This window comes from Ruditapes philippinarum, unplaced genomic scaffold (assembly GCF_026571515.1).
Source record: "Ruditapes philippinarum isolate M1 unplaced genomic scaffold, ASM2657151v2 ctg1739_1_1_1_1, whole genome shotgun sequence".
Classification (NCBI taxonomy): Eukaryota; Metazoa; Mollusca; class Bivalvia; order Venerida; family Veneridae; genus Ruditapes; species Ruditapes philippinarum.
The window spans coordinates 18549-27822 of NW_026853019.1; positions in this window are offsets into that span (position 1 = coordinate 18549).

Here is a 9274-nt window from a genome sequence, read left to right on the forward strand (position 1 = left end):
AAGTTTTACTAATCATGTTTGAAATATACTGGTCTGATATGATCGCGTAAAATACATTTTTGTTTTTTTGTAACCTTGCCCGCAAAATAGTGTTTCAATTTATAAAAAAAACATCTAAATTCGTTTTCATCCTAGCTTATTAATGTAGTTGTGTATACATAAATCTATTTAAGTCCAGACAATAAAACTAACTTCTTTATAAGGAAATTTCATGTCTTACATTATTTAATTTGTTTAAACATTACAATAATACATTTGGCCCATATTAGCAAGTAATCGAAAATTTTTATTTAAAAATAAAGTGAACTTTTTAAACATGTGTTGTTTACAAGCACTCTTAACGTTATATAAATTGTTACAACGAAGAAATGATTTGAAAGCATTATTTTATCCTTCAAAGTCTTTATATATTAAGTTGTGTTTTCAGCTAAATACAATTTACCATTTCATATGACAAAATGTGCAAACACTTGGATATTTTAGGTTTGTGATTTATAAGTGCAATAAGGTCATTATATCTCACGAGAAAGAAAGAAACATATATGTTGTTGATTTAACTTTTCATTTCATAATTTGGTATGTTTTGATGAAACACATTAAGCGCCAGTCAGGTATAACCCAAGCATACATGTATATCGGGGAAACTTGGGCTGTCTCTGCAATAACGGGTAAATGCATTTGGTTTGCTTTTGTTAAAATAACTGAAAATATGTGCCGGTCGCAGTAAAATGCCTTTAAGATGGGATTTTTCTATCAAACAGTCCCTGAAGATCAGCCATCAACTAGAGGTTTGAAAAAATAGAAAACATTTCTGCAATGTCTCGGGAATGCTACCTAAAACAAAGTCGTAAGAACAAACAACAAAGAACATTTTTGTTTATGAGAGACAACAACTATAGAACAATAGCACATATAACAGAAACGGCAAAACACAGCCATATTTTAACAGTTTCCGGGTATGTTTCTTACAAATAAGATCCATACATACCTTAATATTTCCTTTTATATAAAACATTTTATCATTCCATTGAAATGAAATAATATTTTGCAGTTCCTAATGTAGAAAGTACGTATTTCAAGTTTAAAATATCCAAGAGTTCAAAAATTATTGAAAAGAATAATGTCTCTTTAATATCCCGTCTAGAACATTATTATGTATTTTATATCATGCTGTCAAAGACTTTACCTTTACTAGCTAGTTATAAAATAAACTATCAAAATAGTTTGTGACGTTTACAATTATGTCACATACACTCGTTAAAACTTAATAGACCACTATCTATACAGAAAAAATATTGTTGAAACACCTTTATGTCAATATGGATAGCCAGGAACCATCATGAATGCAATTAATACAATATTATCAGACACAGCCTTTTCCAAACTATTTCAGCTTACTATAATGTCACTCTCAAAACACTTCTTAACGGCCAAATAAACTTAGGTGACGAGAGAGCAAACGATTTCCATAGTCTATGCTACATTTTAATGATCCTCCAATTTACTCACCGAATATATCCTCTTCTTTCTTTCTACTTATTAAATATAGTTGCTTTGTCAATCTCAAATTATGAAACTTTATACAATTTTTAACACGACAATAATTGCGTTTAATCTATAAAATCCTATTCCTACTTCTTTTAGAAAGAAACTTCTACTCAATTCCCCCTTTCTATTTGAATGTCTCTAATTTGACTGAGTGACGAATCTTTTTTATTGTTTTTTTTTTTAAAAAAAAAAAACAAGCATTATATTGTGTTTCTCCATTATTGTATGTAAATCTTGTTTGTGAAAAATGTTCGAAATAAAATATGTTGAAACTAAATCTAAATATCAAGTTCTTTACGAAAAAATAAGTTTCTATAAATAGTTTCAAAAACAGCTTGCATTTTCATTTTGCACATGGCAGTACAATCTTGTATCAAAGTTTAATTATTTGCGTAGTCACTACAGAAGAAACAGTAATAAGAGTGGTTCAGCAAAATAATTAAAACTTATTAGTATTATGCTAAATATGCATAAATATTGATTGATAATTGAATTAATTTTTTGTATTCAAGCTATTTCTTCTGAAAATATGTTGTAAAAAATCTTATTGGTCGCAATTGGTTTTAAATTTGCCTTATCTTTTGCCAATCCATCTTAATGCAGCCCTGTAGTTAGAAGATTTGGAAACATCCCAATTATTCAATAAGTATTGCTTCTTAAATGCAATGACGTCATTTAATTAGATATTTGATTAAGATAGCTGCCATTCATATATGTCTAGCAAACAACTCACGATTTCCAGTATCAAGTGGATTGAAATTCGAGTATTGCGTCAACGAGATAAGAACGTTTCGAGATCGTACTTATTTTCCAATTAACAAGATAACCTAGCTAGGAAGAAAAAAAGTTTATTCATGTTTCTGCTTAGAGATTTGGTGGAATAAATGAGTTTAAATATAAGAAGTCAACTACAAGTAGTTTAGCCCCCTAGATTTATGTTGTATCATTTTATGAGGATAAAGAACTAAGTAGTTTGAATACGAGTTATAAATCTCAAAAAATCTACATTTGTGTTGGAAAATATAGGTTAGGGTCTTTATTCTTTTATTTGTTCTCTCTTCCAGACTGATCTGTCCGTACAATAGCTATTAATATGTCTTACAGATTATGTATGTTGTTATATAATAGAAAATTAAGAAAACCACAATCATATATTTTCTCATTTATTCCTAACCTCAATAACTTTAGCAACACCCTCTAGCATGTTATTGCCTGCTCTGTTCTGAAGAAGAAGTAATGATGATATGAAGAAGATAATAATCTAAAGACTGACAGTTCGTTATATACTGGTTATACACTGTATACTCATATTCTTCTTAACAATCTAATTTACTACAACGAAATCCTTTTAAACTGTTGCATCTATTTAACATGAGTACTTTTTTTATTTTAACAATTGTTAACTTTCATGTTAAACGTGCCCTTTTTGTGAAACAGTAAATCTGTAACCAATCATTCATTGTCTAAATCTTCCTATGGCTCTTCGAGCGTTCTTACAGATAATTAAGATAAAATAAAACATCTTTCTAATTAGAACCTAATTTGTTTTTACAAACGTAGCATTATCAATACATATGTGTCTGCAAACATTGTTTAATCATCTCATAAAACAGTGTGTGTCACAATCTGGTCTACTTATTACATGTAGCAAATAACAAGGAATTATACAAGTTAGAGGAAAAATGCTCAAAACAAAAAAGTTTTATCTGATAGATTGTTTAATTATTCTGCATAATTACTGCTACGTGTATTATTAGTTTTTTCTTTCAATTGTTTGCAGATCTTATTGATATATTCTAGATAATAATTTCTGAAACGGTGTACAAAACTAATAACGCACTTAAGCAAAACAACTTATGGTAGTGTTGAATAATCAAAGTGTTATAAAAAGGAAAATAATTGTGTATTGTTCCTTCATTTGAACAAAAATTACATTATCTGACTGCCGTGACATAATGTAAGATTCAGTTGCTAACTGATAAAGTCTTATACACATCATTTATCCTTTAACGAACAATTAATTTGAAAATTTACACGTATATCCTCGTTTTGCATAATTAATAATGTACCGCGCGTTAGGTTTTAAAGCGTCACATTCTCATACAATTTCCTTTAGATGAATACATTTTTTTTCAGAAATTGAACTGCCCCTTATTTAATAGTGAAAAACATAATCCGTAAAGAAGGCCCAACACGGCAAAATTGTAAAATGTTGCAGGCTCGGTTTGATTGAGCCTGTTCAAGACGGTAATGGACACGAACACATGAGAAAAATTTAACCCTGACAACCTAATAGTGAACTGTAACTTTAAGATTGCAGACTCAAATGAGTGTTTTGTAATGTATAGTAAGGAAAAGCCCACATAATTATTAGTTATTCGTGACCAAAGCAGACTGTTCTAAGAACTATCACAGCGACCACAAAATAATAACGTGACTAGAACAGATTATTACAAAGGCGATCTCGTATTACACATTATACAAGCATTGGGGTACAATAAGTGTGCTTTTTTTCGTCTGAGACGAAGGTTTCTAAATAGTTGCCTATAAATTTAACATATTGGTAATTGATGTTGATAAAAGACATTAACGCATTTGTTTGTAATGGTTTAATTCTAAAAAAATTAAAACAAATAATTAAAAACAGACATACAAAAACAGCATACATTTACAAATAGTGTGAAACTTTGACAACTATTTGTTAAAATTGTAAAATATATAAAAATGTTATTAAGATTGGAAAGGCAAATATTAGATTTATTATTAAAATAAGTAATGAACCTGCGAAATGTTTATTACTATTGTATTACATAAAGCGGACATGATGAAGGAAGTTATAGTATCAAAATATTAGAAATTTTATAAATTTATTCTATAGTTATGTCGTTAAACTTGTCTTGATATTCACATCTCCATCATTGTTGATTTACTTGAAATCAAAAAATCGGCAGGAAGGATGGGCGACACTCATAGAACGCATCCCAAAAAAACATGATCACCGGCCAGGGGCCCAGCAGGGCATCAAACAGAAAAGGGCACACAGGCGAGATGTCATTATAAAAACATAGAAATCATAGAACCCACCCGGTAGTGTAAGTTGAAAATTAATAAAAGAAATTTAATCAAAAGACCTACATAAGTGTAGATAGTAAGTGGACCAAAAAGACAGGGCAGAAGAAGGGTTAAATTAAAAAAGAAATCTAAAGGAAAAGGGAAAAACATACCGTAGACGAAAACACAAAAAGTTACACAAAAGTGACGCAATATCTTTTACATGTTAATCTGAGGTAAAACACATTAATATAATCCTAATATAATGTGTATACGTGATTGACAAAGCCAAATTTGATACTTCTTTAGGTAGCCTATTTAAGTCACTTTATTATTTGGTGTGTTTCTAGTACTAAACAGACAACATTTACATAAATACACAGTGTCATCTGCAGTTATGTTTTCACATCTGTAAAGTTACGTCTAATTTTAAAGGTTTTCAGTGTTTACTTTTTTATTTTTCAATATTAATAATATAAAATTCGCCTTGATCATCTGATTCATTCTCTCATGTTTGTTTCATGAAGTTTAATTCCTTAAATTATCTTTTCACATACATGAAATCTTATTTAACGTGACGCTTTTAAAATGATGTCCGGTACATTATAGGGATAAGAAAAACGCCAATAAGCAATTAACAGTTTAATTGATTGAAGCGTTTTTCTCATGCATGTATAATAAATGGTTATTTTGGTAATTGAAAAAAGGGCCGGATTTTGAGATAAACTTTTATGTCATTATCAAACATTGTTTTCAGACAGCCATATATTGATTACTGTAAGACAAATTGGTAATGTGTTTAAACAATAAGCGTTTTATTTAGAAACTACTTAGATATGTGCTTTATTACATCTTAATAACTTTCGTAAATTAAAATTAAAATTAAAAATAATTCAAAAATGGTTTCATTTCAGAGAGGGCCCTCGATAATGTTGTAATATATATATAACTTTTGGCCAACCATTTGTTTGTATTTACATTACTGTATTTATGTGCTATTGTGAAATGTTATGTATGTATATATCCACAATAAAGTATGATTTATTTAAAAGAAAAGATTCATTTAAGAGATATTTATATATAGTAAACATAGCTTATACGCCGCTTTTCATGGAATGGCACGGAAGTGTCACATTGAAGGTTCCATGATTACCGCCGTATGAACACATCTGCGGATGTTTCTAAATTCAAAATTTTGCTATTTCACGTTTAAATGTTGAATTCTGCTTAAGCCGGTGCTAGGGGGCGTGGACGGTAATTTGCACTTTCCAGTACCGTCCATGAACAGGCTCAATCAAACCGAGCCTGCAACATTTTCAATTTTGCCGTGTTGGGCTTTCTTTAGGGATTATATATTTATCTATTGTATGATCACATCCGTGTTATTTGTGCCGTGTGGCGGCTGTAAAAAGTCTCCCCGTACATTTAATCAATGATGTTATATTTTCGATCCTTGAAGATCGTTCAGCACGACATTATTGTTGTGCTTGTGGTATTTTTAGTTTCAACTTTTCGGCATTTTCTATATGGGTGGTTCCAATATTCCTACTTGAATAATGTTGAATCACCCTTAGGATATGTTGCCTGCTTTTTAAATTTGTCTTTTGACGTCTTATCTGTGATACGCAGGCTTCATAACCTCTGATCCCCTTTCAAAATTCCATTTTATTTAGTTCCGCCCATTGTTTTTCTCGTTTAGGGCACACGCTTTTTATTACTTGGGGACCATACGCCGCTTTTCATGGAATGGCACGGAAGTGTCACATTGAAGGTTCCATGATTACCGCCGTATGAACACATCTGCGGATGTTTCTAAATTCAAAATTTTACTATTTCACGTTTAAATGTTGAATTCTGCTTAAGCCGGTGCTAGGGGGCGTGGACGGTAATTTGCACTTTCCAGTACCGTCCATGAACAGGCTCAATCAAACCGAGCCTGCAACATTTTCAATTTTGCCGTGTTGGGCTTTCTTTAGGGATTATTTATTTATCTATTAACTGTTGCCTTTTGTTAAAGCTACTTTTCTTCTTATTATTGGTATGGTAATGACCACAGTTTGCTCGATATGGAATGAAATTATCTCTTATAATCACACACTTGACTCTCCACAAACTGTGGTTTATTGCTTTACTTAGACATTATTTTTTTCAGTTTATAGTTATGAAGAATAAGATACACAGCATATTTCACTTTGATTTTGAATAAAGTTATCATCAAACGAGATATGAAGCAGGTACACAGATTTCTTTTTGAAAAGAAAAACATATAATAATTTAAATATACATATGCATTTTTTATGAGTTTATATTTTCATTCATTTAAACATTAGACATCTTTTGTTGAGAAAAACAAAGGATAAGATGTGCTCGACGCTGAGAACAGCACACGGATTGTAAATATAAATGACGGGTTGCCCTATTGTAACTAGATCGGGAGAGTTATCTTACAATGTTGAAGCCGTTTCATGAAACACGCCTAAGGTGAAGATGATGTCTCCTTTCACCGTCGAAAAAGAACATGCTAAAAGAAGATTCAGAATGAAAAGCTGCCAGGAAGGTAACACTTTGGTAAGCAAGTACGTTGACGTCCAGGACCATTTGGGTTCGTCTCGGGGCTTGAAAAAATAAACGTATCAGAAAAATGTTTGTAAGCGAGGCTACATCGTACTTTTAGAACGACTTCTAAGAAAGCTTTATATTTACTGAGAGTACTTTATAAACTTTAGCTATGCTTTACACAATAAACATATTTTTTTAAATTTAAATTTGGTTGGAGTTCATATTTTGTTATTGATTTCCATTCCCATTGTTGCCCATTTCTTTATTAAAACTTTCTAGAAATAAAAAACAAAAAAATACGAGAGTTAAAACAATGCATAGCCTGGAAAATATGTAAAACAGTATATATTGAAGAAAATATGGTTTTTAATAAATGTTAAAAAAAACAATTGGTTATTCTATATTTTACAAATTATTTTATAAATACAACATGTAAAGCCACTAAACATAACATATTGCTTTTTATCAGACATGTCAGCATGAAAGTAAGAATATAAAGAAGAAAAAAACCCATAATTTGCTTATTCCAAACACGTTATAATCAGATTAAGCATTCGTTATCAATCTACCTAGTACATTATCATCAAAAAATAATACAACATTAATCTAGTAGGCCACATTGGTTTTCTAGTTGATTTTTTGCATACTGTAATATTATCATTCTTCTGAGCACTTACATCGATACACATTGTTTTCCTCTAAGGAAGGTTATCTTGTAAATGGGAAAATAAGTACCATCTCGAAACGTTCTAATCTCGTTGACGTAATACTCAGTATTCAAACCACGAGCTACTGGGAATCTTGAGTTGTTTGTTCGTCATATATAAATGTGGTTATCTAATTCGAATATCAAATTTAATGACGTCATTGCACACATGAAGCAAAACTTACCTAACGAGTGAGATGTTTGCAAATTGTCTAACTATAAGGGTGTATTATGATTGAAAACCAATTGAAAAAAACAGAGATTAAAACCACCGAATGTTGAAAATGTATAACACATATTTGTGGATAAATATCTTAATTGTTTTACAATTTTACTTCTCCACCAGTACATATGACCTATACTGTGTGTTACTGTGACTTAAAACCAAATCAAACAAACAAATTTAATTGATCTTTATCTAAATTGTTCACCTGTCGAATGTCAAATGTCAGGTAAAATGTATTACATCGATTGCCACTAGAAATATACCCTCAATTTTCGGCAATAATAATTTAAATACATCATTTTAATTGTCAATATTTATAAATATTATTTCATTATTCTAATCAGTTTAAATAGTTTCAATTCTTTCTTGCAATATTGTTTGTTTTGTCTGTTTACCTTGGGGGGGGGGGGGGGTCGATTTGCACTTATATGTATTTCTCATGAATGCCCATGGCAGTTTGATGGAAAATGCATGTTTTAGACCCTTTATTAAAGAGACATTAGTCTTATTTATTTGATCTTTTTTATTTCTTCTTTTAAATTAAGTGATATATATAAGAATTTTTTCTATTTTATTTGCATGAATATTACAGAAAATACTAGTATATAAGTATAAATCTTCATACTGTAAATAGCGCATTTTCTTTAATTCTTTCCTGTAGAATCGCGCTACGGCTGAATTATGTTAAGTTTGTTGTACATTATTTACGGTCCCAACCCAGAGGATTTACAGGAACTTTTATTTGTTTTTCAAACAAATCATCTAGTAAAAGCTGCTCTGCAAGGACAGTCATATAGTAAAACCCAAACTTAAAGCCGTGTACTGTTATCTGCGCAAATCCTGTTCTATTCTGGTACCAAATCATTTACCGTTATTGCAGAGACAGATAGAACGTCATGAATCCCAATTTACCCTATACCTGCTTTGATCATATTTGACCGGCGCATAATGCATAATGTTGGTAAAACGTGTCATATGATATCTTATGAAATAAATATGTAACGTAACAACACACTTGATCTTACTTTCTCGTGAAATTTCATCGCACTAATAAATCACAGACAAAAACAGTTCCAGTAGTGTAAAGCAATTATGAAATGATAAATTGTATTTAGTTAAAACAATTAAATATGTAAAAGCTTTCAAGGATAAGATATTGATTTCAATTCATTTCTCCTTTGCAA